Source organism: Cannabis sativa, chromosome 9 (assembly GCF_029168945.1).
Source record: "Cannabis sativa cultivar Pink pepper isolate KNU-18-1 chromosome 9, ASM2916894v1, whole genome shotgun sequence".
NCBI lineage: Eukaryota > Viridiplantae > Streptophyta > Magnoliopsida > Rosales > Cannabaceae > Cannabis > Cannabis sativa.
Genome location: NC_083609.1, coordinates 34,954,115 through 34,979,477, shown reverse-complemented (window position 1 = coordinate 34,979,477; position 25,363 = coordinate 34,954,115). Strand labels below are relative to the sequence as shown.

At 35.4% G+C, this 25,363-nt stretch overlaps 1 pseudogene; it reads right to left on the bottom strand.

Moving 5' to 3' along the window:
- Window positions 1-19,533: 19,533 nt before the first annotated feature.
- Window positions 19,534-21,836, bottom strand: LOC133031376 (uncharacterized; annotated as a pseudogene).
- Window positions 21,837-25,363: the final 3,527 nt, after the last annotated feature.

Sequence of the window (25,363 nt, the reverse complement as noted above, 5' to 3'; positions counted from 1 at the left end):
CTCTTTTGCTCCTCTAATTCCTCATGGGCTCAGGCTTGCCGAAGGCAACCTTCTGCTCATGTGCGAGGTAAATATTCTCCCGAGTTTCATGAAGCTCAGTATAAATAGTATACATTGGCACGTACTTATCGTGTTCCTTAGTACCGTCCTTCGTCTTCGAACTAGAAGCCCTCAAGTTATCAATTCTCGTGGAAACAGTACTTGTTGAAATGTTGCTGGGTTTGCTTCCTAAGCTTGTTTTCAACAAGTGCATTTCCTTTCAGGCTTCTTCCTTCCGAATGAATACCTGAGCCCTCTCATTGAACTCGGTGATGTTTCTAATTGGAACCCCTTGTAAATCGTCCCACAACTCACCTTCTGTAGTTAATGGATCAGTAGAGATTCTCGCTTGAAGGGCTGTGAGTTGTGTACTGTCATCCAAATTCCTAACCCTAGTCATAGCCGTGCTAAAATGACTTAAGTATGCCTTAAGTGTCTCACTGGGCTGCTGCTTTATATTGGTTAGCGAGGCCAGTTCGGGTCGTCTATCCCTAGCAGCCTAGAACTGTTTCTTGAAATCCCTGGACAGCTGCTCTCAAAAAGTTATTGAATGATGAGTAAACTTCTTAAACCAGCTCCTCGATGCTCCAACAAGCGAGGTGGGGAACATACTGTAGCATAAATTGTTCGTCACATTACTCGCTTGCATTATTGTTCTAAAGGTATTCAAATACGAGGCTAGATCAGTGGTTTTGTCATATGACGAGACATGTGAGTTTTTGAATCGCGAAGGAAAAGGGGTATTCATTATATCTGGATTATACGGCTCAAGCTCCTCGTCAGAGTCGTATCCAGATTGTCTCCTTAATTCACCCACTTGCTATCTCCTGAACTTGTCCTCTAGCTCGTTTATCCGTAATTGGATGGGATCCTCTTGCTTTGGACCAAGCTGTTGGTGAAGGTCAGGTTTCTTTCGATTCAAGTGCTCTCGCAGATCCGGTTGGGAGTAATTGCTGACAGACCTTCTCTTACTCGCAGATCGCATCCTACTCATAGACTTTGTCTTTGAGTGACTTACAAATTTACTGGTTCCCATACTTTCTCGATCATCAGCTCATTGAGTACTTTCTCCTCTTCGAGTTGAGCGACTGTGGGTTCTTGACTGCCTAGAGGTCACACTAGCTTCTTCACACTCTGTTCTTTCCCCCTGAGAGCGGTTTTTCGTGTGTCTCCATTAGGGTTTGTACGAGTCTTCGCTCTTTGGGTTTGGGAAGAATGATGGTGATTTCTAGTAGGTGACCTCCATTCTCCAGGTTGAGTCCCAAGATCCTCCTCATTGTCATGAGGGATTTCTCATTCATCGGTTTCCGCTTGCTCCCATCTAGCTGTTCGTTCTGATTTTCAGGGGGTATCTCATTTTCCCTGGGTTGTTCTTCCCGGGCATTTTCCTCTTTCCTAGTTCCTAAGCCACGAGGTCTGTCTCGTGGTCTTCTCACTCCAGGTTCAGGTTGATTTTGAGCATTCGTCCCCTGTGCCACCCTGGCCGAGGCTACATCACGTTCTAACTCAGCGTTTCGACGCTGCTCCTCTTCCAGACGACGTCTCAGGCGGCAGTTTTCCGTTTCATAAGTACCTTCTCCCATAGACTGGGCACCTCCACGATTGTGTTGGGCTTTGTGCCCTAAATAACACTGTATTTCAATGTAATATTTATCAGTCAATTATTAATAAAGAGACAGAAGTATTTTCATCACTTATTCAGTGTCATTTGGTTCATGTTATCATTTATATGTTTATTTGATTTATAAATTCATCCAAATCCTTATCACATTGATATTCTCTTTTATTGTGTCGTCAGCATAATAGAAAGTAATCAAGATTGTGTAATTAAATGTATTCCAAGATTATCAGTACACAGGGTTTAACTGATATGATAATCTACAACATAGTTTACTTGCACCTTGGATAAGTGCAATGTCCTTTCCAGGGCATTGGTTAAAGTAAAGTTTGGGTTTGAAACATGGAGTATGCATTCGAAGGGACCGATATTGGACTTGGATTAGAGATGATAAATTTACTGTAAAATCTATTCAATTCAATATCACTTAGTTGATCCTAGATTAAATGATCTTAATCCTGACATGGCTAGGTTTGATCTCAAGAGTATCATTCATGTTCTTTGATTTGTTAGTTAAGCTTAGTTTTTGGTCAGGGTGATACATACATTTTGGGAACATGGTAGTGCAATTGAGTGGGAGCGCTAATCATAGATATGGAATCTATAGCTTCTATCTCGACATAGAAGTGAAATGATGATTTCCTTCGAGCTTGGCTAAACAGAGATAAATGGTTGAGTACTCATTTCAGTTATTATGTTAGCTCACTGAAATATCATTTATAGCTGGCTAAGTGTTTTCAGGATAAAATACATTGAAGGGTGTAATGGTAAATTAATCCCTATGCAATGTAAATCATTTATAGAGGATCATTGATTATTGGGATTATAACAATGGATAAAATATAACGTATCTATATCGTGGAACATATAGAGCGTTCTATATAAATGAGAGTCCAATTCCAAGCTCTATGGTTGATGCAATGAAGAATTAATAAGTTAGTGGATTTACTTCGTAAATTATAGATCTGGTTATTGGAAGCTCGGATATATAGGCCCATGGTCCCCATACTAGTTGAGACATTACTGCTTGTAAGACTTAGTTAATTGATTTTAATTAATCATTTATACTTCTAAAATTAGACTATATCTAGTTTATGAATTTTCACTAAGCTAGGGCTTAATTGTGAAGAAAATAGTCTTTAGGGTTTATTTGTTAATTAAGAGACTTTATTAAGTCTAATTAATAAATATATTAAATTGCAATTTTATTTAATAATGAATTTTAATTATAAAATAATTAGATTTGGCATCTAAGTGGTTAAATTGCAAAAATGGCATTTTTGAGAAAATATGACGAATAATTGGAAAAATAGCAAAATTGCAAAGTGACGCCTAATATCTCTGGCAGGCCAGTTAAGGAGCAGTTTACCATTTTATTTTTTCATTATTTTAATGCCAATTAAATCTAACCTAACCCTAGGTGGTTTCCTATAAATATGTAGTGATGGCCTCAAAGGAAAAGATGATGCAAATACTTTCCTTCAGTAATATTTTGAGCCATCTTCTCTTTACCTATTTCGAAATCCTCTCTCTCTTTCTCTTTTCAAAATCAAAACCCTAGAGTGATTATAGTAAGTTCCCACACACATCAAGTGGTACTCAATCATAGTGTGTAAGGCTGTGAAGAATCCAGATTCAAGAGAAGGAGATTCAGGCTCAGATCTTGGTGATACAAGGGTTAGAGATCTGAGTGGAAGGAGCCATTATAATTCCACTGGACCCACTGTAAGGTTTCTGAAACTTTATATGTGTTTATTTCATATCGTTTTAGAAGTTCATGTTTAGGATGTTAAAAACATACTTGTTAGTAAATCTAGATCCTGGTAAAATAATTCTAACAGATTCAGCTCTTCATCCCTCTTCCTGAGGTTCTGGAAACTCCCACGCTGAGTTCTCCTCGAGCGTGTTGTCTGCGTACAAGGACCAACGTCGGGTTGGGTTCTCTGGAAATGTGTGACCCGTGCATTGGGGCCACCCTCAAGTTGAGTCCTCCTGGAACGGGTGGTCTGTCTGGACTGCGGGTTGGTGGACCTCCTGGAGCCCATGGGCTCTTTCCCAGAATGATGATTAGTTTCCTCATGTTGGTTGTTAACATTTTTTGGATTTTCAGCCATGAAGGAGGTGGTTTTTCTTTGAAAGAAGGGAGGGTTATTCTGAGCTTTTTCGCAGAGGCTCTCAATGAAAGCACCAAACTGTTAACACAGATTTTCGCTAACCAAATTTGAGTCTCAAAGTAGTAATTTCACACAAAAAAATAAAAGCTATAAAAGTAAAAGTATGAACACAGGGTTTTTTTACGGTTTTGCAGTTAAAGTTCTGCATAGTCCACAAGTCAATCTCATTCAAATTTCTGATTATTTTCACGGCCTCTACTGTAAGAGTTTTTTGTCCCTTTTTGATCTTATTTGCCACTATTTATAATTACGTAGAGGGCATTTAATTATAAAGTTGACTGTAATATGTTTACAACAATCATCCCCTAAAATCACAGGGTTTGATTACATATCACGTAGTGTAAATGCAGTTATGATTTGAAAATCATATAGCTGTGATTTTCTCACTTTTACTGGGTCAAAGTGATTGTGTTTTAAACACGTCTTTAATTGTCATATCTTGAGATGTCTCGACAGAAGCCTGGTTCCAGTTATCTCAATAGCGAGCTGGGGTCATTTTTCCTTCCGAGGTCGACGAAGCATGTCTTGCGATGATCGCAGTTCTTATTTACAAAGAGTCCTTCAAAGCTCATTTGAATTTTAGCTTCGAGCTCGTCAGGGTTTTAAGCCTCGCTGACGTAACTGGATGGAGTTATAGGAAGCATTCCCATAGCGAAATGGGCACCTCGCTAACTTGGTTTCGAGCCGATCCAATTGTTACACTTAGTTTATACACTAAGGGCTTTCGCAATTGATATGTGTTGCTTTCGTCTTCCAATGTGTACTGTTCTTGATGCCTCGCTATTCGCATTCAGCGACATATGGTTTCTCTCTAATATGCTAAGCATCAATTTGTATATTGGTTCCTTGCCCAAGACTTTACAATCAACATGTTATAAATATACTTTGATACTTACGTAATTAATGAGTTATTCCATAAAAAGCGTTTGCATCGATCCATATTCGCTTTATCTTGACACGTGTCCTCTACTGAGATGGCAGCCGTATTTCGGGTATAACACAATGTATTTAGAAATACATTTTTGAAATTCATCAAAATAAAATAAAATAAAATAGGAAAAATTATTCTAATTTTTGTTGATCTAAAATTAAATAAATTACTTTTTAACATAAATATAATTTTCCTATTTAATTAATATCTTAAGAAAAATATCAAATATTTAAGTGTTTAGAACAAATCAACTTAAATATTAATTTTCTATTTTAATTATATATATCTATAAAAATACCAAAAGTCTACTTAGAAAATATCTATTTCATAAATTAATTACTTATTTTCTAATTAAAATATAATATATTTTAGTCTATTTATTTTAAATAAATCATTAATGAAAATTACTTGATTAAAGTTGATCTAAAATTAATTAAAATTAATTTTCAACTTAATCTAATTTTCAAAATTGAAAGATTTTAAAATATCTACATTTAAAATAAATACAATTCAAAATTTGAGTGGGAAAATGATAATTAACATAAAATAAATATACTCTGAAAATTATTCTAATTTAAGTTGATCTAAAATTAAAAATTTCCAACTTAAATATAATTTTCGAATTAATTAAATTTATTAAAGTAGAATTAATTAAGTATCTAGAATAAAATTAACTTAATTATTAATCCTAATTTAATATCTAATAAAATATTCTAATTTAAGTTGGTCAAAAATTAATAAAAAAAATTAATTTTCAACTTAAATATATTTTCTAATTAATTAAATTTCATGAAATAGAAACTAATAATTAAGTATCTTGAATAAAATCAACTTAATTATTAATTCTATTTTTTTAGGTTCTAAGAAAAATATCCTAATTTAAGTTGGTAAAAAATTAATTAAATAATTAATTTTCAACATAAATATATTTCTCTACTTAATTAAATATTATAAAATATAAATTAGTTACTAGAAATCACTATCTAGAATATTTCGTTAAACTAAGTGTATCTTTCAAAATTAATTTCAAAATAATCCAATGAAAAATTAATTTCATTAATTTCAAAAATAATTATGTTGCTAATTCAATTTTAATTAGGTTAAACTAGTATAATTAGCCTAATACAATTATTTAAATAAGGTAAATGAGCCTTCACAATTGGGATTGTTCATGTGAGGGAGGGTTGGGTTCAATATGTCGTACCCACTACTAATGGCCCCATAACTCTCACACAAGGCCCAAACCAGAGGAATTTAACCTTTCATTAAATAATTGTTATTCATTGAATAAGCCCAATACTAATTGGGTCTAAATAAAACTATCAAAGGTGACATTTTATTTTAGCAACCTAGTCCATTTAAATATCTAGAAATAAATAGGCTTCTTATATGCATCTAAGCCCAAAAGCAAACATATAGGCTCACATAGGTCAAATTGATTTGGATGGCCTCTATCATGTTTCTAGGTTTACACAGATGAAAGAAGTACAAAATTTACCTGTTACAAATTATTTATAGGATCTATTTACAATTGGACTATGATTAAAATCAAATCATGGATTTGTCAATAAGTTAATCATAGCAATTTAGATCAAATAAATAATAGGTTTGTTCAAAAAAGTTTTGAATAAACAATTAAATACATAACAAACAATGTCCATGTAACAAATGTGAAATAAGATATTAATATAATAATTTTATTTTATCTAATCAACTATTTGAAAATTTAGAGTTGTTAAAAATAACATTAAATGTCTTTTCAAAATTTAAAGTTTAAAAATGAAACTAATTTAAAATATCTAGATTTATTTGAATTATTTTATCAAATTAAATTAAATATCTAATAAGAGAAATGATTTGAAAATAACCAAATAGATATTTTCAATATCATTTTCTAATCTTATAATTTAATAAAATTTAAATAACAAAATAAACCAATTTTAAAATAGATATGGTTAGACAATTATTATTTTAAGAATAAAATAATAAATAAATAATAATTATCCTAATTATATCTCAAAATATCTCAAATTAAGTCTTTTATAAATTTGTGATAAGCCAAATGATATAAAATATCATTTTTTTTTAATTTATGATTTATAAACAATAAAATATTTAACAAAATAACAAATTTTAAATTTGAAAATATTATGATTAGAATATCTATAAAAATGTCTAGGTGAATTTTAAATTTATTAATTATTTAATTTATCATATAAGATAATTTTCTTATAATATTTCAAATTAAAAGATAATGCTGTCATTTAATTTAAAATATGTCCAATATTAAAATATCTAACCATATATTTAATTAATAAATAAATATTAACAAATTAACAAATTTTTAAAATCTGACCATAACTTAAAAAATTAAATAATACATTTTTAAATTTAAACCTCAAAATATCATAAAATTAATAATAATCTATTGAAAATTAAATATTATTAATTTTAAAATTGATATTTAAGTTTAAATATATTAAAAATAATATTTTATTTTGAAATTAGGGTTTGAAAATTGGAAAAAAAAATCAAAATTTGGGGGAAAATACCACAAAAATCGCATTTTGGTGTGGCTGCCCAACAGAAGGCTGCATGCAGCCTCCTTACGTGCGCGGAAGGTTAATTTGCAAAGCGTTTGACCGAGTTTCCTCGGCGTGTGCAGGGTGGGATGCGCGCAGGCAGCTGGGGCATCATGTCGTAACATGCGACATCAGCGAGTTCAGACAAGATTTTGTCAAAGCTCCGCGGGGGGACAAGGTGTCTTGTCCGAGTACGTGGTGCGCATGAGCACCCCTCTCGACACCATTGAACCCCAATTTTCGAACTCTCATAACTATTTTAATTTTTATCGGAATCGAGTTCTCTAAAAACAAAAATTGCTTAATTTTTGACAAGGAATCCAAATAAAATATTTTCATGGAAAAATTTCGTAAAACACATTCAATCATCAAATAACACATAAACCAACATGAACACATCCAAATCAACACACAAACAATATTCATCGTTTTAAATCCATATTACATGAAAGTAAATCATTACCATGGCTTTGAGGCCAGTTGTTGGGAATATTTTACCAGGATCTAGATTTACTAACAAGTATGTGGATTAACATCCTAAATATGAATTCTCTAAAACAATAAAATAAACACATAAGGGTTTAAGAAAACCTTACATTAATTGGAGTGGAATATTATGACTCCTTCCGTTCAATATATCTAGCCCTTGATTCCTTTATGTAGCAGAGCATTATCAAGATTTGAACCTCGATCTCTTTCTCTCCTTCGAGTTTGGTTACAGCCGTCTTACTCACTATGATTGAGTAATTGACTTGCTATGTGTGGGCATGGCACTCATTAACTATAGGTTTCAAATGTCAAGAATAATGAAGGAGGCTGAAACCACTAAGGAAGGAACTCTCTCCTCTACTAGTTGGCTGACATAGAAAATTAGGTTTGATTTAGTTGAAGGCATCAAGTGAATGAGTGAGAGTATCATGTTCCTTATATAGTGTTTCGATTAGGGATTGTGGCTGAATTATATAGATTAAAAAAATAAAATATTGGGCAAAAATCCACTTATGGCTGCACACAAATAAGACCAATTTCTAGTTAGATTTTTGCCACTTTATTTCAACCACTTATTCTTCTTTTTAATAATACCATATTTTACAATTCAATCCTATAAATGCCGAAACTATTAATAATTATAATTAATTAGTAAATAAAATTGTCATTTATGTAATTTATTAATTAGACCATGCAATGTCTCTTAATTAACAAATTGACCCCAAAACCTCTTTTCTTCACAATTAAGGCCTTGCTTAGTGAAAATTCAAAAATAAGACATAGTCTAATTTTAGAATTATAATTGATTAATTAAAATCAATTAACTGAGTCTGCCAGAAGTATTATCTCAACTAGTGAGGGGACCATGGGCCTATATAACCGAGCTTTCAATAAGTAGATCTAGAATTTACCAAGTAAATTCTCTAACTTATTAATTCCGCCTTGCGCCACTATAGATTTAGAATTTAATACACTCTCAATTATATAGAACGCTCTATATGTACCACGATATAGATACGTTATGATTATCCATTGTTACAATCCTAATAGTCAAAGATCCTCTATAGATGATCTATATTGAATAGGGACAAATTTACCGTTCTACCCTTTAATGTATTTTATCCTTAAAACCCTTAGCAACCTATAAATGATACTTCAATAAACTAATATAATTACTGAAATGAGGCCTCAATCATTTATATCTATTCAGCCAAGCTCGAAGGAAATCCTCACTTCACTTCTAAATACTTACAGAATCTATAGATTCCATATCTATGATCAGCACTCCCACTCAATTGAACTACTAGGTCCTTAATCTGTATGTCACGAGAAGATCAAATTGGTGGACTTTAATGAACCAATTGAAGAACATGAATAATACAATTAAGTTGAACCTAACCATATAGGGATTTAGATCCATAGACCTAAGATCAACCATTGATATTGACTTAGAAAGATATAACAGTAAGTTTATGAACACGGTAGCTTTTGAGTTTATCTAAACGGAGAGTTAATAGGGACCTCTCAACTGTGGGCAAACAGCGGCAGGGTGTTGGCGCCTTTGAATTTTGATACAATCGAGGACATTGCAGTCAGTTTGACTTAGCTAACCATTAAGAAGTGGGCTTTAGGAAGTAGCATTGATCCTGTACTCCTGACCAATGCTTCGAGGAAACATGCTGTTGGGGTATCTCTTATCTCGGCCTCACTTTTCCTTTTTTACTTAGTGTGAACAATCACTATTTTTCTTGACTTTTTCCCTTTATTTTAGATTTTGTTGGGCAGCTAAGGAATGGTCTAGCTAGAATGCCATTTTGTTCACTTCTTTATTAATGGGTTTCCAAAAATCTCGGTAAATGTTTTAGTACTTTCACTGAGAGATATAAAATAATAAATAATAGACAATAATTCTTATGTGGTTCAGACATTAATAACCCCTAGTCCATGAGTCTGTAGTATTAGCCTTGTAGGCATGTGTTTGAATATTATAAGTGTTCATAATTTGAACCCTAGCTCTGTATTCATGTTGTTTCTCTCTTGAAGAAGAAAGCTTGTAGCAAATTTTCTAGAGGTTTTGTATGTCTAAAATTGTTCACCCTTTGCACATGAAAAATAAGGGTACTTATAGGCACACACATGAGTAAGGGCATACCCTTTACCCAACTAGGGTTTCTTACTCAACACGCCATAGGAGCTGAAACTATAGCATGATGATTTGACCGTTGGTTGGTATGAGGCTTTCCCATCGTGTGGTGTAAAATTGTTGTAAGAAAATTCGTGGGAATAAGGACACATGTCGCTCAAAGGTTTCACCTTGAAAAGGTTTTGTCTACACAAACTGTTAGATAAAAAAGGGCTTTAGGGGCATGCACACGCACTACCAAGGTCTGGCACAGGGGACAAGATCTATTTTGAGGTTAGATGATATGCAATTGCTTCCATAAGCTTTAGATAAGATACGACCAAATAAGTTCTAAGACCATCCGGTCATAGCCTTCTCGGATCAGACTTGTTGAATTTTTTGCCCTAAATAAAACCTGTATCAATATAATAAGATTTACTAATTAATATAAGATCTTAAATCATTTTATGTTGCATGGTTCACATGATTTATTCCATGATTATATTTAAATGTATTAATTTTATTAAGTCCAGAACATATACATATATATATATTTGTTCATGATTATAATATCATCAACATAGTGGAATATAATCATGATTATATGTTCAAAAGTTTAAGTCCCATGATTTGTCAGTTCACTGGATTTAGACTGACATGATAATCGAGGATAAGGTATACTTAAACCTTGGATAAGTGTTATGTCCTTTCTAGGGTATTGGCAAAGTTTACAAGTATCAGATGTATGGAGTATACATTGGACTTGACCTATATTGACTTTGGATAAGTATCATAAACTTGCCATTATATCTTTCTTAGTCAATATAACTGGTTGATCTTAAGTCTATGGATCTTAATCCTGATATAATTAAGCTCAGCTTAGTTGTATTATTTATTTTTCAAGTTATTCGTTAAAGTCGACCAATTGGATCTTCTTGTGACAGTCTAAGGGCATGGTAGTTCAATTGAGTGGTAGCGCTAATCATAGATATGGAATCTATAGCTTCTATAAATATTTAGAAGTGAAACGATGACTTCCTTCGAGCTTAACTGAATAGAGATAAGTGATTAAGATCTCATTTTAGTAATTATATTAGTTTACTGAAATATCATTTACAAGGAGCTAAGTATTTTAAGGATAAAATACATTGAAGGGTAGAACGGTAAATTTGTCCCTATTCAATGTAGATCATCTATAGAGGATCTTTGACTATTATGATTGTAACAATGGATAATCATAATGTATCTGTATTTTGGTATATATACATCGTTCTATATAACTGAGAGTGTAATTCAATTATGAATCTATAGTGGCACAAGGAGGAATTAATAAGTTAGGAAATTTACTTGGTGAATTCTCGATCTACTTATTGGAAGCTCAGTTATATAGGCCCATGGTCTCCTCACTAGTTGAGATAATACTGCTTGCAAACTCAGTCAATTGATTTTAATTAATCAATTTTAATTCTAAAATTAGACCATGTCATATTTAGGAATTTTCACTAAGCAATGGCCTAATTGTGAAGAAAAAAGGTTTTGGGGTTAATCTATTAATTAGGAGACTTTGTATGGTCTAATTAATAAATAATATAAATAGAAATTTTATTTGATAATTAATTATAATTATTAAATAAATAGTTTTAGAATTTATAGGATAGAATTGGAAAATATTGTATTGTTGAAAGAAAAATAAGTGGTTGAATTAAAGTTGCAAAATTGTAACTAGAAAGTGGTTCATTAAATGGTGGGCCACTCTAGTGTTTTTTGGACCAATATTTTATTCTTTTTTAATCCATATAATTCAAACCAATATACCGAGCTCAATGAAACTCAAGAAAATATCTACCAGGCACATGTACAGGAGGCCGTTTTTAGCGAGCCAAGACTTATGAAACATTCAAGGCGTAAGAAGGATCCAACTAAGCGGTGTGAATATCATGGGGATATTTGTCATACCACGAAAGAGTGTCGTCAGCCGAAAGATGATATAGAAGGCCTCATATCGCAAGGACACTTTCAACAATATATAAAGGGGTAGGACGATGTCTAAGATCAGCTCGATCTGCCCAATAACTCGAGCGACCTGAGATTATAGCCCTCCTCTGTAAGAGGAAGGGACATCTCGGTTATCTCAAGAAGGAGCAAGTCACCAGAATACAAGGGGCAATTACTACGGTAAAGCAATTTTTTTTTTAAAAAAAAAAATTTGCGACATGAGTAGATATCGACCCGTTGTGGTTGCCATATCAAGCTGCCACGAGGGAAGTTGGTCGTCACCCAGTAGCAGCCAAAGACAAAACCAGCATTACTTCACCCGGAACCCCGGGATATGTCAGGGATTGAACTTGGATATCGAACAATTGAGGGAGTATGTGAGGGAATGACCCTGAACATCAAAACTCGTTTTATCAAAACTAGATGCTCCTAGAAGATTGATAAAATAAATGATTGAACTGGGGAAGTTCATATGAGATTAATGATTATAAATCACATTGTTGATAAAATATTTTGAACTTCAGTTGTGAATAAAATAATCATTTCTTTCAAACAAGTAATTATAAAGCGTAAACCCTTTAAAATTACTTGAGGGGCATATATTTATGTTTAACAAGAATTAATCTGCAAATACATAGTACAATGCAAACCCATCGTTTCAAAAAATAAAATTATTTGAAAACTTTTTAAGGGCCTCGACCAAACCTCTTTGCAGAAAAAAGGTCGAACTGTTATAACTCCCTGACCAAACCTTTTTGACGGAAAAGGGGTCGAATCGTTATAACGCCTTGATCAAACCTTTCTGACGAGGAAAGGATCAAACAGTTGTAATTTTTTATTTATATCTTATTTGACGAGAAAGGAAAAATCAAAGGTTATGACTAGCGTATAAAGCTGAATACTAACGACTCGTGCTTAGGGAAAGTAATAAACGAGACATCAAAGCGTCTTGAAAAAATACTTAAACCAAACACGTGGGTAGAAAATTTAACTACTCATGTAAGCAATGAAAATATATTGAAAATGACAAGTTCATTCAAAACATATTTGAGTTTGCTTAAAATAAGATCATCTCTGATGATCGCGAGGTGGAATCCATGTAATTTGTAAATTTTATGCATGTAATTTGTTTATATTGTGAATAAAATGCAAGCAAACATCCGCATATTAAAGTTTAAACTTAAAAGTAGGAGGCATTAAAAAGCAATGTTGGCCATCCAACCTTACAAATCTGTCTTTACAAAAAAAAAGGTACCACCAGGGGCAAACCATTGTCTCGGCCAAAGGGCCATTTTCTAAAAGAGAAAAGGGAGATAAACAAAAACCAAGCCTACATGCTGGGAGACTTGGATAGATCTTCTTCTTCTTCTTCTTCCTCGACCTTGCCATCTTCTTCCTCCATCCTGGTCTTCTCGCAAAGAGCTAAATTTTCCTCTTCCTTTTCCATTAAGAAGCTGGTGTCCATGTTAGGGTTCCAAATCTAGGCCCGATATACAGTTCAAAAACAAACTTTATCGCACCATTTATGGTCTCTATTTCCTTTTTCAGCAAGATTCTTCTAAAACTCATCGGCTTGGGCTTTGACGGTCTTCTCAACCTCCTCTTTTGCCTTCTTGGCCTCCTCTTTTGCCTTCTCGGCTTCCTCTTTTGCCTTCTCGGCTTCCTTCTTTGCCTTCTTGGCTTCCTCCTTCGCTTGCTCAGCTTCTTGCTTAAGGTGGGTATTATCCTGTTGGGCATTGTCCCGATGCTTACTCACAACCTTATATTGGGATAATAACTTGTTAACCTCGCCCTTTAAGTATTCAACCGCTCAGAGAGTAAACGATTGGAAGCAAAAGAAGCCTGGAGAATTGCAAACAGATTAATATGAAAGAGGTATAAAAAGAATAATATAATTATAATAACAAAGCCAACCTACCATGAAGTGACAGTCCAAGCTCCTCAAAAGCATGTCTTTTGCACTCCTAAGATTGACAAAATCCCAATAAGGGGGAAGAAGAATTTGAAGTTTGCGCCAACAAGCGACTCCATATGCTTGGGCAAATTCAGTCTCGACCTCCTCTGTTGCGACTGACAAGGTCTCAATGGCCTTGCTTAAAGAAGCAGTAGCTGGGGTTGCCTCGGGATAAGGTGCATTGGCGTCGCAAATGGCTGGCGGAGGAACTTGTTCTTGGATCTCGTTGTCAGAAACGTCAAGATAGATGGGCTCGGCCAGTGATTTCTTCTTATGGGCGGTGGTTTTCCTTTGCCTCTTGGGAGGAACCACTTCGGCAGCAGTAGGAGACCAACCACATTGATTACCTCGGGATGCACCTTCACCAGATTCTTGAGGGGCGGTGCTTTCAAGGTATTGTGCTTGAGGCAAGCGATCTCAGGCCTGATCCTCAAGCGGAACAGTAATTTGTTGCCAAGAAGAATACTTGGGAATTTTATAATCATAAGTATATTCCTTATCAGTAAGAAAGCTCAACGATCACAGGTTAACCTCGGTCAAAAGGAAATTACATGACCGAAGACCGTCGGGAGAGTTAATAAGCACCTATGCCTACTAACCATCTCGGGCGTAGGAGTAGGTCTCTTCAAAATAGATGTTAGAACAAACAAAACATTAGTCATAAACTTGAAAAAGGAAGATTGATGTAAATAAGCAAGAAGGGAACAATCACTTACAAAGTTCGCGAAACGTGGTTGTGCCGATGGGGGAAAGACCAGAATCCAGAACAAGTTGTTCTTGAAAGACACTTTGTTTGGCAAGTCTACAATAATTTTAGGCTCGCAAGCATGAGTATCGATATAGAAAAATCCCCCTGCGGCGTTCTTCCTTGACAGAATGACCTTAACTGAGTAAAGATACTCAATCTCCACTGGTGTGGGACACCCCCAGTTCAGAATTTTGTATAAGACTTTCAAACTAGCGAGAATCCTATAGGAGATGTGAGTCATCTGGAATGGGGAAACTCCAATGTTGTTTATGTATTCTTTGAAATAGTTTCAAAGAGGAAAGGTGGCCGCTGCACTGATGTGCTCAAGGCTCCAGGCGCCCATACTAGTCTCACCACTGGTACTAGTCTCACCACTTGTCCCTGAGTTACTGCTTGCAAAACGCGCAGGGGGATGACAGCTGAACTCACCCTCTTGTACTTATCCAACCTGGCATGATTTCCCATGTTCGATTCCGAAAGTCTTTAGCATCTCGCCCGTGTAGCCTGAGATAGACCGCACCTTCGATTCTATCAACTCAGTCGCAAAGGTGATATTGGGGTCCTGAGGAGTCTTTGATGTATGTGTCTTGGGAGGCATAATTTCAAAATCCACATCACCTGGTGTTATACCCGAAATTCGACTGCCACCTCAATGAAGGGCACGTGTCAGAATGAAGGAAATGTAAATCAATGAAATTGCTCTTACTGAATAACTCATTAATTACATAAGAGACAGAGTATATTTGTAACCTGCTGACAGTAACGTCGTAGGCAAGGAATCAATATACAAGCTGGCGCTTAGTATATTAGTGAGAAGCCATATATCGCTAAATGCAAAAAGCGAGGCAGCAGAGAAAGCGACATGTATCAACCGTGAATGTCCTTAGCGTGCAATGAACAAACTAAGTGTAAAAGACGGATCAACTCAAAGAATAAATAAGAGAGGTGACCATCTCGCTATTGGAAGACTTCCCATAGCTTCATCCAGCTAAAGGGAGCGAGGTTTACAACCCTAGAAGTCAGAAGAATTCTTTGTAAATAACCGCGATCGACACAAGACATACATCGTCGACCTCGGAAGGAAGAATGGCCCCAGCTCGCTATTGGGATCGCAATAATCAAGTTTCTGTCGAGAGACTCCATATACAACAATTAAAGACGTGTTTAGTACAAGATATTTTTTACACAGTAAAAGCAGGAAAATCACATCTATACGATTTTTAAATCGTATACCGCATTTACACTACGTGATATGTAATCAAATCCCACGACTTTAGGGATAATTGCAATAAACATATTTCGGTCAACTTTGTAATCAATTGTCCACTATGTAAATATAAATAATGACAAAAAAGAACACAAAAGGGACGAAAAAACTCATATGAAAGAGGCCCTGAAAAATACTCAGAAATATGAATAAGATTGACTCGTGGACTATGCAGAATTTTAACTCGAAAACTACGTAAAAAACCATGTGTTCATATTCTTTATTTTGATAGCTTTTATTTTTTCTCTGTGAAATGAATATTGTGAGGATCAAATTTGGTTAACGAAAATCTGCATTAACGGCTTGGTGCTTTCATTGAGAGCCTCTATGAAAGACCTCAAAAAAAACTCTCCTTTCTTTTGAAGAAAAACCATTTTCTTTCATGGATGAAACTCTAGAAAATATTAACACCCCACATGAGGAAAGCAATCATCGTTATACGAAAGAGCCCATATATGGGCTCTAGAAGATCTACCAATCCGCAGTACAGAAAGACCACCCGTTCTAGGAGGGCTTAACCTGAGGGTGGCCCCAGTGCACTGACCACATGCTCTCGGAGAACTCGACCCGACGTTGGTCCTAGTACGCGGACAACACGCTCGAGGAGAACCCTAGGACGAGGGATGAAGAGCTCAATCGTGGAGGTGCCCAATCTGTGGGAGAACTTATGAAACGGAAAGTTGTTGCCTGAGATGCCATCTGGAAGAAGCAGGACATTGGAATGCTGAGTTAGAACATGAGGCAGCCTCAGCTTGGGCGGCACAGGAGACAAACGCTCAAAATCAACCTGAACCTAGAGTAAGAAGACCATGAGGCAGACCTTGTGGCTCACGAACAAGGAGACAAGAAAAGGCCCAGGAAGAACAACCCAGGGAAAATGAGACACCCCCTAAAAAATCAGAATGAACAGCCATATGGGAGAACCAGAAACTGATGAACGAGAAATCCCTCATGATAATGAGGAAGGTCTTTGGACTCAACCGGGAGAACGAAGCTCACCTGCTAGAAATCACCAACGTTCTTTCCAAACCCATAGAGTGAGTACTCGTACAGACTCTGATGGGGGAAAGACGATAAATCACTCTTGAGAGGAAAGAACAGAGCGTGAAGAAGCAAGTGTGACTACGAGGCGGTAAAGAACCAATAGACGATCAACTCAAAGAGGAGAAAGTACTCATCGATCTAATGATCCAGAAAGTATGGGAACCAGTAAATCCGCGAGCCACTCAAAGACTAAATCTATGAGTAGGACGCAATCTGTGAGTAAGGAAAGGTCTGACAGGTATTACTCCCAACTGGATTTGCGAGAGCACTTGAATCAGAAGAAACCTGACCTTCACCAACAACTTGGTCCAAAGCAAGAGGATCCAATCTAATTGTGGATAAATTAGCTAGAGCACAAGTTAAGGAGATATCAAGTGGGGGAATTAGGGAAACTATCTGGATACGACTATGACGAGGAGCTTGAGCCGTATCACCCAGATATAATGAATACACCTTTTCCTTCGGGATTCAAAAACCCGCATGTCTCGTCTTATGATGGAACCATAGATCCGATCTCACATTTTAATAACTTTAACACAATAATGCGAGCGAGTAATGTGACAAACAATTTATGTTGTATTTTATTCCCCACTTTGCTTGTTAGAGTAGCAAGTAGCTGGTTTAACAAGTTCACTCATCATTCCATAACTTCCTAGAAGTAGCTGTCTAGGGATTTCAAGAAGCAATTTCAGGTCGCTAGGGATAGGCGACCCGAAGCAGCCTCGCTAACCAATATAAAGCAGCAGCCCGGCGAAACATTAAGGCGTACTTAAGTCGTTCTAGGACAGCTGCCACTAGGGTTAGAAATTTTCATGACAGCACGCAACTTATAGCCCTTCAGGCGGGGATCTTTACCAATCCATTAACCGCAAGGGGCGAGTTGTGGGATGACTTACAAGGACATCCGGTGAGAAGCATCACTGAGTTCAACGAAAGGGCTCAAGTGTTTGTCTGGATGGAAGAAGTCCAAAAGGAAATGAATTTGTTGAAAACGAGCTCTAGAGGTAAACCCAATAATGTTTCAACATGTACTGCTTGATACGAACCACACCAACAGCTGTGATGAAACCCGACACTAAATATGGCAGACTCTAAAAATTCTCGAAATTTGGATGTGGAACCGTGAAACAGTGCTTAGTTTAGCATGAACCTTGGTATGAAGGAGGACACCACAAACGGTGGTGCAAATCCGTTTGATAAGTCAAGTTGAACGCCACAAGGAATACTCCTTGATAAGTTCGAATAGTTCTCTCAAGAACGCAAGAAGAAAATTTCTCAAATTTTTATTCCAAAAAAATCTGTTTCAAAGTGTTTACAAGGCTTTATATAGCCAACTTACAACCAAGAAAAAGGAAACTAAAAGAAAGACAACTTTCCAAATAAAACAACGACAAAATAAAGGAAACAAAATTAAAAAGGAAAGTTGCCAAAAGCCTTGGAAAACGTGATCAGCTTAATTTGGGTCTAAATTGAGTCTACTTTGATAAGAAACACAAATTTTTGCTCTCCTTCAGTGTTGACCATAGTCTCCTCTTGTTTTAAAATTCTTTTGACTAAGTTGTTGAGTTCTTCTTTGAATTTCTTGGCTCGCGCCCTCGTCACCGGGCCAACTGGAACCTTACTTGTAATTTTAGCCTTAGTGTTCTCATCATTCCTCCACTCTTGAAAAAGATTTGCCCTCAAATCTTCACTTGCATCAAAACGGCTCAAATGAGAAACATTAAAAGTAGCACTAACATTATATTCTCCAGGTAAATTGAGTCGGTAGGCATTGTCATTGATCCTTTCAAGCACTTGAAACGAATCATCTGCTCGAGGTAGCAATTTGGAACATCTTTGGGCTGGGAGTCGTTCTTTCCTCACGTGTAACCATACCTAATCACCGGGCTCAAAAACCTGCTTGTGACGACTCTCGTTAGCTTGCTTTATGTATTCCTCGGTCCTTCTTTGTATATTGAGTCGTGCCCTCTCATGGATTTGCTTCACAAATTCTACTTTCATTTTTCCATCTGAATTCAAATGCTCAGAAATAGGTAAAGGTCATAGATCTAAAGGAGTCAAAGGATTAAAACCATAAAATTTTTGAAATGGTGAAAATTTAGTCGCAGAATGCATAGAACGGTTTTAAGCAAATTCAACATGTGGTAAGCAATCCTCCCAAGTCTTAATATTTTTACTGATGATACCCCTCAATAAAGTGGATAAAGTTCTATTAACTACTTCTGTTGGACCATCGGTTTGAGGATGACAAGTAGTAGAAAACAAAAGTTTTGTCCCAAGTTTTCCCCCACAATGTTTTCCAAAAGTAACTTAAGAACTTAGCATCCCTACCAGATACAACGCTTCTAGGCATACCATGTAATCTGACAATCTCCCTCAAAAATAAATCTTCAACATTAGAAGCATCATCAGTTTTATGACATGGGATAAAATGAGCCATCTTAGAAAATCTGTCTGCCACCACAAAAACTGAGTCCCTCCCACGTTTACTCCTAGGTAAACCCAACACAAAATCCATTGAGATATCAACCCATGGTGTAAGGACCATTTGGCTGAGCCCTCGATTTAGCTTACTTATAAGTTACACATCTACCACAAATTCGCTCAACATCTCTTTTCATGTTGGGCCAAAAGAAGTGTTCTTGTAATATAACTAAGGTTTTAGCAACTCCAAAATGTCCCATAAGCCCTCCTCCACGGGATTCCCGAACTAACAAATCTCGTAAAGAATAATTAGGCACACACAACCTATGCTCCCTAAACAAGAAACCCTCATGCCTATAAAACTTACCTTCACCAGATTTTTCACAAGCACCATAAATCTCACTAAAATCATGGTCATCAGGATAAAGTTCCGTAATATGTTCAAAACCAAGTAATTTAGCATCAAGAGTAGAGATTAAGGCATACCTGCGAGAAAGGGCATCGACAACAACATTCTCCTTACCTTGTTTATATCGAATGCCATATGAAAATGTTTCAATGTACTCAACCCATCATGCATGTCTCCTGTTGAGCTAGTGTTGGCCCTTAGAATGTTAAAGGAATTCATGATCTGTGTGAATCACAAATTCTTTGGGCAACAAATAGTGTTGCCATGTTTCTAAAGCTCGCACCAGAGCATACAACTCTTTATCATAGGTGGGGTAATTAAGTGCAGCCCGACCTAGCTTTTCACTAAAGTATGCAAGGGGTCTCCCTTCCTGCATAAGAATAGTGTCAATACCTATACCGGAAGAATCACATTCAATTTCAAATGTGTTAGAAAAATTAGGTAAAGCGAGTACTGGGGCGTGAGTAAGCTTGTGTTTACGCAGTTCAAATGCCTCCTCTTGTGCTTCACCCTATTCAAAAGCAACATTCTTTTTGATAACTTCTGTAAGCGTTGCTGCAATGGTGCTGAAATCCTTCACAAACCTCCTGTAAAAACTAGCAAGGCCATGAAAACTTCGAACATGACCTATAGGTTAGGGGGTTGGCCACTCTTGGATGGCTTTGATCTTTTCTTCATCAACCTCAATACCTGTAGCACTCACAACAAATCCTAGGAAAACAATCTTATCGGTGCAAAAAGTGCATTTACTAAGGTTAGCATGTAGTTTATGTTTTCGAAGCACATCCAAAACTGATTGCAAATGTTAAGCATGATCATGCAAACTCTTACTATAAGTTAGAATATCATCAAAATACACAACAACATATTTTCCAATGAAAGCACGCAAAACATGATTCATTAATCGCATAAAAGTGCTAGGTGCATTAGTTAGTCCAAAAGGCATGACTAACCATTCATACAATCCATGTTTAGTTTTAAATGCAGTTTTCCACTCATCTCCTTCTTTCATACGTATTTGATGATACCCACTCTTAAAATCAATCTTAGAAAATACACAAGAACCATGCAACTCATCTAACATATCATCTAAACGAGGAATGGGATGTCGATATTTTACCGTTATGTTGTTGATGGCTCGACAGTCAACACACATCCTCCATGTTCCATCCTTCTTAGGAACGAGAATTACTGGAATCGCACAAGGGCTCATGCTTTCTCTCACATGCACTTTGGTCATCAATCCTTCAACTTGCCTTTGTATTTCTTTGGTTTCATCAGGATCAGTTCTATATGCTGTGCGGTTTGGGATTGAAGCACCTGGAATAAAATTAATTTGATGTTCTACTCCTCGAATAGGTGGTACACCATGTGGTACCTCCTCGGGAAACACATCCTCAAATTCCTGCAAAATAGAAACAACAACACTAGGCAGCAAATAATCAAGTTGGTTAGTGTTTAAAAGAGCCTTCTTGTAAACGAACAAAAGCATTGGTTGTTTTGTACGCCAAGCTCGCATAATCTCACTTTTTTTGCATACAAATTATTTTGTTTTCTCTCTATTTTTTTCTCATTGATAGAACTCTTCTCTTTGTTTTCTCTCTCACTTGCTTCGATTGTTTTCTCTTTCTGGCTCTCTTTTTTCTCATTCTTTTGCTCACTCAAGTTCTTTTTATCACTCAATTTCTTTTTATCACTCAAATTCTTTTGATCACTCAAATTTTTCAATCTCACTTGGTCTTCATACACTTGTTTTGGTGTCAAAGGTGCTACAGTGACTGTTCGTTGACGGAACATGAATGAGTACTTGTTGGTGAACCCATCATGTTGGACTCGCCGATCCAATTGCCAAGGCCTTCGTAGAAGAAGGTGTCCAGCTTGCATTGGGACCACATCGCACAATACCTCATCCTCATATTTGCCAATTCGGAAAGATACCAAAACTTGTTTGGTATCTCTCACTTCACCACTATCATTCAACCATTGCAACTTGTAAAGACGTGGATGTTTAAGCGTTGGAAATCCCAGCTTCTCAACCATGATGAACTAGCAACATTAGTACAATTTGTTTGAAATATTTTACCAGGATCTAGATTTACTAACAAGTATGTTTCATTAACATCCTAATATGAATTTCTAAAACAATGAAATAAACATATACGGGTTTGAGAAAACATTACATTGGGTGCAGCGGAATATAATGACTCCTTCCGTTCAGATCTCTAGCCCTTGATTCTTTTCTGTAGCAAAGCATTATCAAGATCTGAACCTAGATCTCTTTCTCTCCTTCTTGTTGATTGGATTCTTCACAATCTTTCACACAATGATTGAGATACTACTTGATGTGTGTGGGAACTTACTCCATCACTCAAGGCTGAATAATTGAACAAGAAAATAGAGGATGTTTCTGGTTTTCTATAGGAAGGAGGCTTAAAATTTTACTGAAGGAATGTGATGTATCATCAATCATCATCACTTAAGCCATCACAACCTATTTATAGGAAACCACCAAGGTTTAGGTTAGATTTAATTAGCATTAAAATAATAGAAAAATTAAATGGTAAATTACACTAAGTGGGTGGCTTTCGGATGTGGATTGGGCCCACTTTGCAATTTTTCCATTTTGTCATTTTTTTCATCCCATTTTCTCAAAAATGCCAATTATCCAATTTAACCACTTAAAGACCAATTCTAATTATTTAATAACTAAAATTTAATTATTAAATAATATTGTCACTTAATATATTTACTAATTAGTCTTAATAAAGTCTTTCAATTAATAAATAAGACCTAGAATCTCTTTTCTTCACAATTTTGCCCTTACTTAGTGAAAATTCATAAACTAGACATAGTCTAATTTAGAATTATAATTTATTAATCAAAATCAATTATTTGAGTCTTATAAGCAGTATGGTCTCCACTAGTATGGGGACCATGGGCCTATATAACTGAGCTTCCAATAAGCAGTCCTAGAATTTACCAGGTAAATTCACTCACTTATTAATTCCTTGTTGCATCCACGCAAAGAACTTGGAATTTCACTCTTAGTCATATAGAACGCTCTATATGTTCCAGGATGTAGATACGCTATTAATTATCCATTATTATAATCCCAATAATCAATGATCCTCTATAGATGATCTACATTGCATAGGGATAAAATTACCGTTACGTCCTTTCAATATATTTTATCCTTAAAACACTTGTCGCCTATAAATGATATTATAGTCACTAAAATAATTGTTCTATCATTTATCTCTATTTAGCAAGCTCGAAGGAAATCATCGTTTCACTTCCAAATACCTATAGAAGCTATAGATTCCATATCTATGATTAGCGCTCCCACTCAATTGCACTATCATGTTCCCAAAATGTACGTATCACCCTGACCAAAAAATATGCTTAACTAGCAAATCAAAGAACATGTATAATACTCTTGAGATCGAACCTAACCATATTAGGATTAAGATAATTTGATCTAGGATCAACTAGGCGATATTGAATTGAATAGATATTACGGTAAATTTAACATATCTAATCAATGTTTGCTATCGGTCCCTTCCAATGTATACTCCATACATCCGATACTGGTAAACTTTGCCAATACCCTGGAAAGGACATAACACTTATCTAAGGGGTAAGCATACCTATCGCTGATTATCATGCCAGTCTAAATCCAGTGAACTGACAAATCAGGGAATTAAACTTTCGAACATATAAACATGATTATATTCCACTGTGCTGACAATACTATAATCATTAACAAATACATATGTTCTGGACTTAATAGAATTTATACATTAAACAATAATGAAATAACTCATGTGAACCATGCCACATAAAATGTTATTTCTGTTCTTTATTAACTAGTAAATCATATTATATTGAGATGGATTTTATTTAGGGTACAAAACCCAACAAAGTCCCACTTGCACTAATATAAAACAAAAAGTGCATTTCAAATAATCTCAACTCCTTGATATACAAATCAAGTGTAGTATGTAGTATACTCTCCGTAATAGGTTCTGACATGTTGTATTAATACAACCTTTTCTCCACCATTACATCTTCTTAATCACAAAATACTTGATATTGTGAGATTCCTCTTTATATGTTTACTTCTCTAGGGATACTGGATTCTTTACTTTTGGCAACTACTTTTCTGTTAGTCAGGAAGTAACACTTGTAGTTAATAAATGTTGGAACAATGCCAAGAATGTATAGAACTTTCCTTACACTGAATAAGTATCTTTCCTGCAACTTTAACATTTAGTCTCTCTCTAGTAGACTTAGAGACTTCAGATAGGTTTTTACACTTCTCCAAAATCACTAGTCCACCCCCAGAGTAATGACCATCTCATCAGCAGAGTTTCTAGCACCAAGGCAAGTCTAGAAATCTAACTTGGTGTAGTCTAAGAGTATTAAATACACCCTTATCGCCTAACATATAGCTCCTCTTCTTAATCTTAAGATTACTTGATTATCTTCTAATGTTCCTTTCCTGGATAAATCTGATACCTACTCATTACTCCCACTCAACAGCAGGTGTCTGGTCTAAGGCATACTAAAGCATATCTGAGACCTTTCACTTCTGATTCCTTAAATTTTTTCATGGCTTTATATTTTCTAGAATTGTTGAGACTTTTCCTTAGATAAATAAAATCTATATGTAGAAGTCGAAAATCTTCTATAGATTTAGCCACTAGAAAAGAAAATTCTTCAGCATCTTACTAGAGTGAGTTGCTTGCATTAGAGTAACTAAATTACCAGGCATACCACAAGCCATAGGTTTAGATAAGCTCAAACCTATAATACTAGAAATAGGAAGTTTTGTTAAGTCCATTGAATAGACTTACTAACTAAAATTTCCTTTTATATTCTTGTAATAGAAAACTTTTGGTTGTTCCACATGAATGGTTTAACCATAGTTCTCTTGGCTTTGCTTCTTAGTTTTTTATTCTGACAATCCATTACTTGTTTAAACTAACAATGGATTTTAATCACCAGTATCTTCCAAGTCATATCAGGGTGAGTTCCTTGAAACCTTCCCATTACGACAAAATACCGTGACTTTTGTCTAAGAACCCTCTTCGATTGTGTCAAAAACAACAGAGGCAGTGAGATCATCTTGTATCGAATAAGATGATAGAACACTTTTGGAGTCAAGAAAAAAAATATCTCCTTTATTTGCTGCTTTATTTTTAGACTTAGTCATTTTCTTAGAAAAGTAGTATTTGTAAGAACAAACACTTTCTTATCTAATGACTATGGGATGGTCCACCCCTAATCACTTAGAATAGCTAACAAACATGCAATCCTTGGTTAACAGTTCCAGCTTTCCTTAAGATTACGATTAGGTCATCCATGAATCTAGTGATGGTTTATATTAAGTACAAAACTATTCCATCATTCTGAAATTTTCCTTTCACTAAGGTATTTCCTTAGAAGGACTTAGGTAACGACTAGTAACTAATCATCAATATGCAAATCGAATTTCTGGGGAGGTAAGTTTGGATATAATTCAAAAAAATCAACTTAATGATCTTTGAACTGTATATGTACCAAAA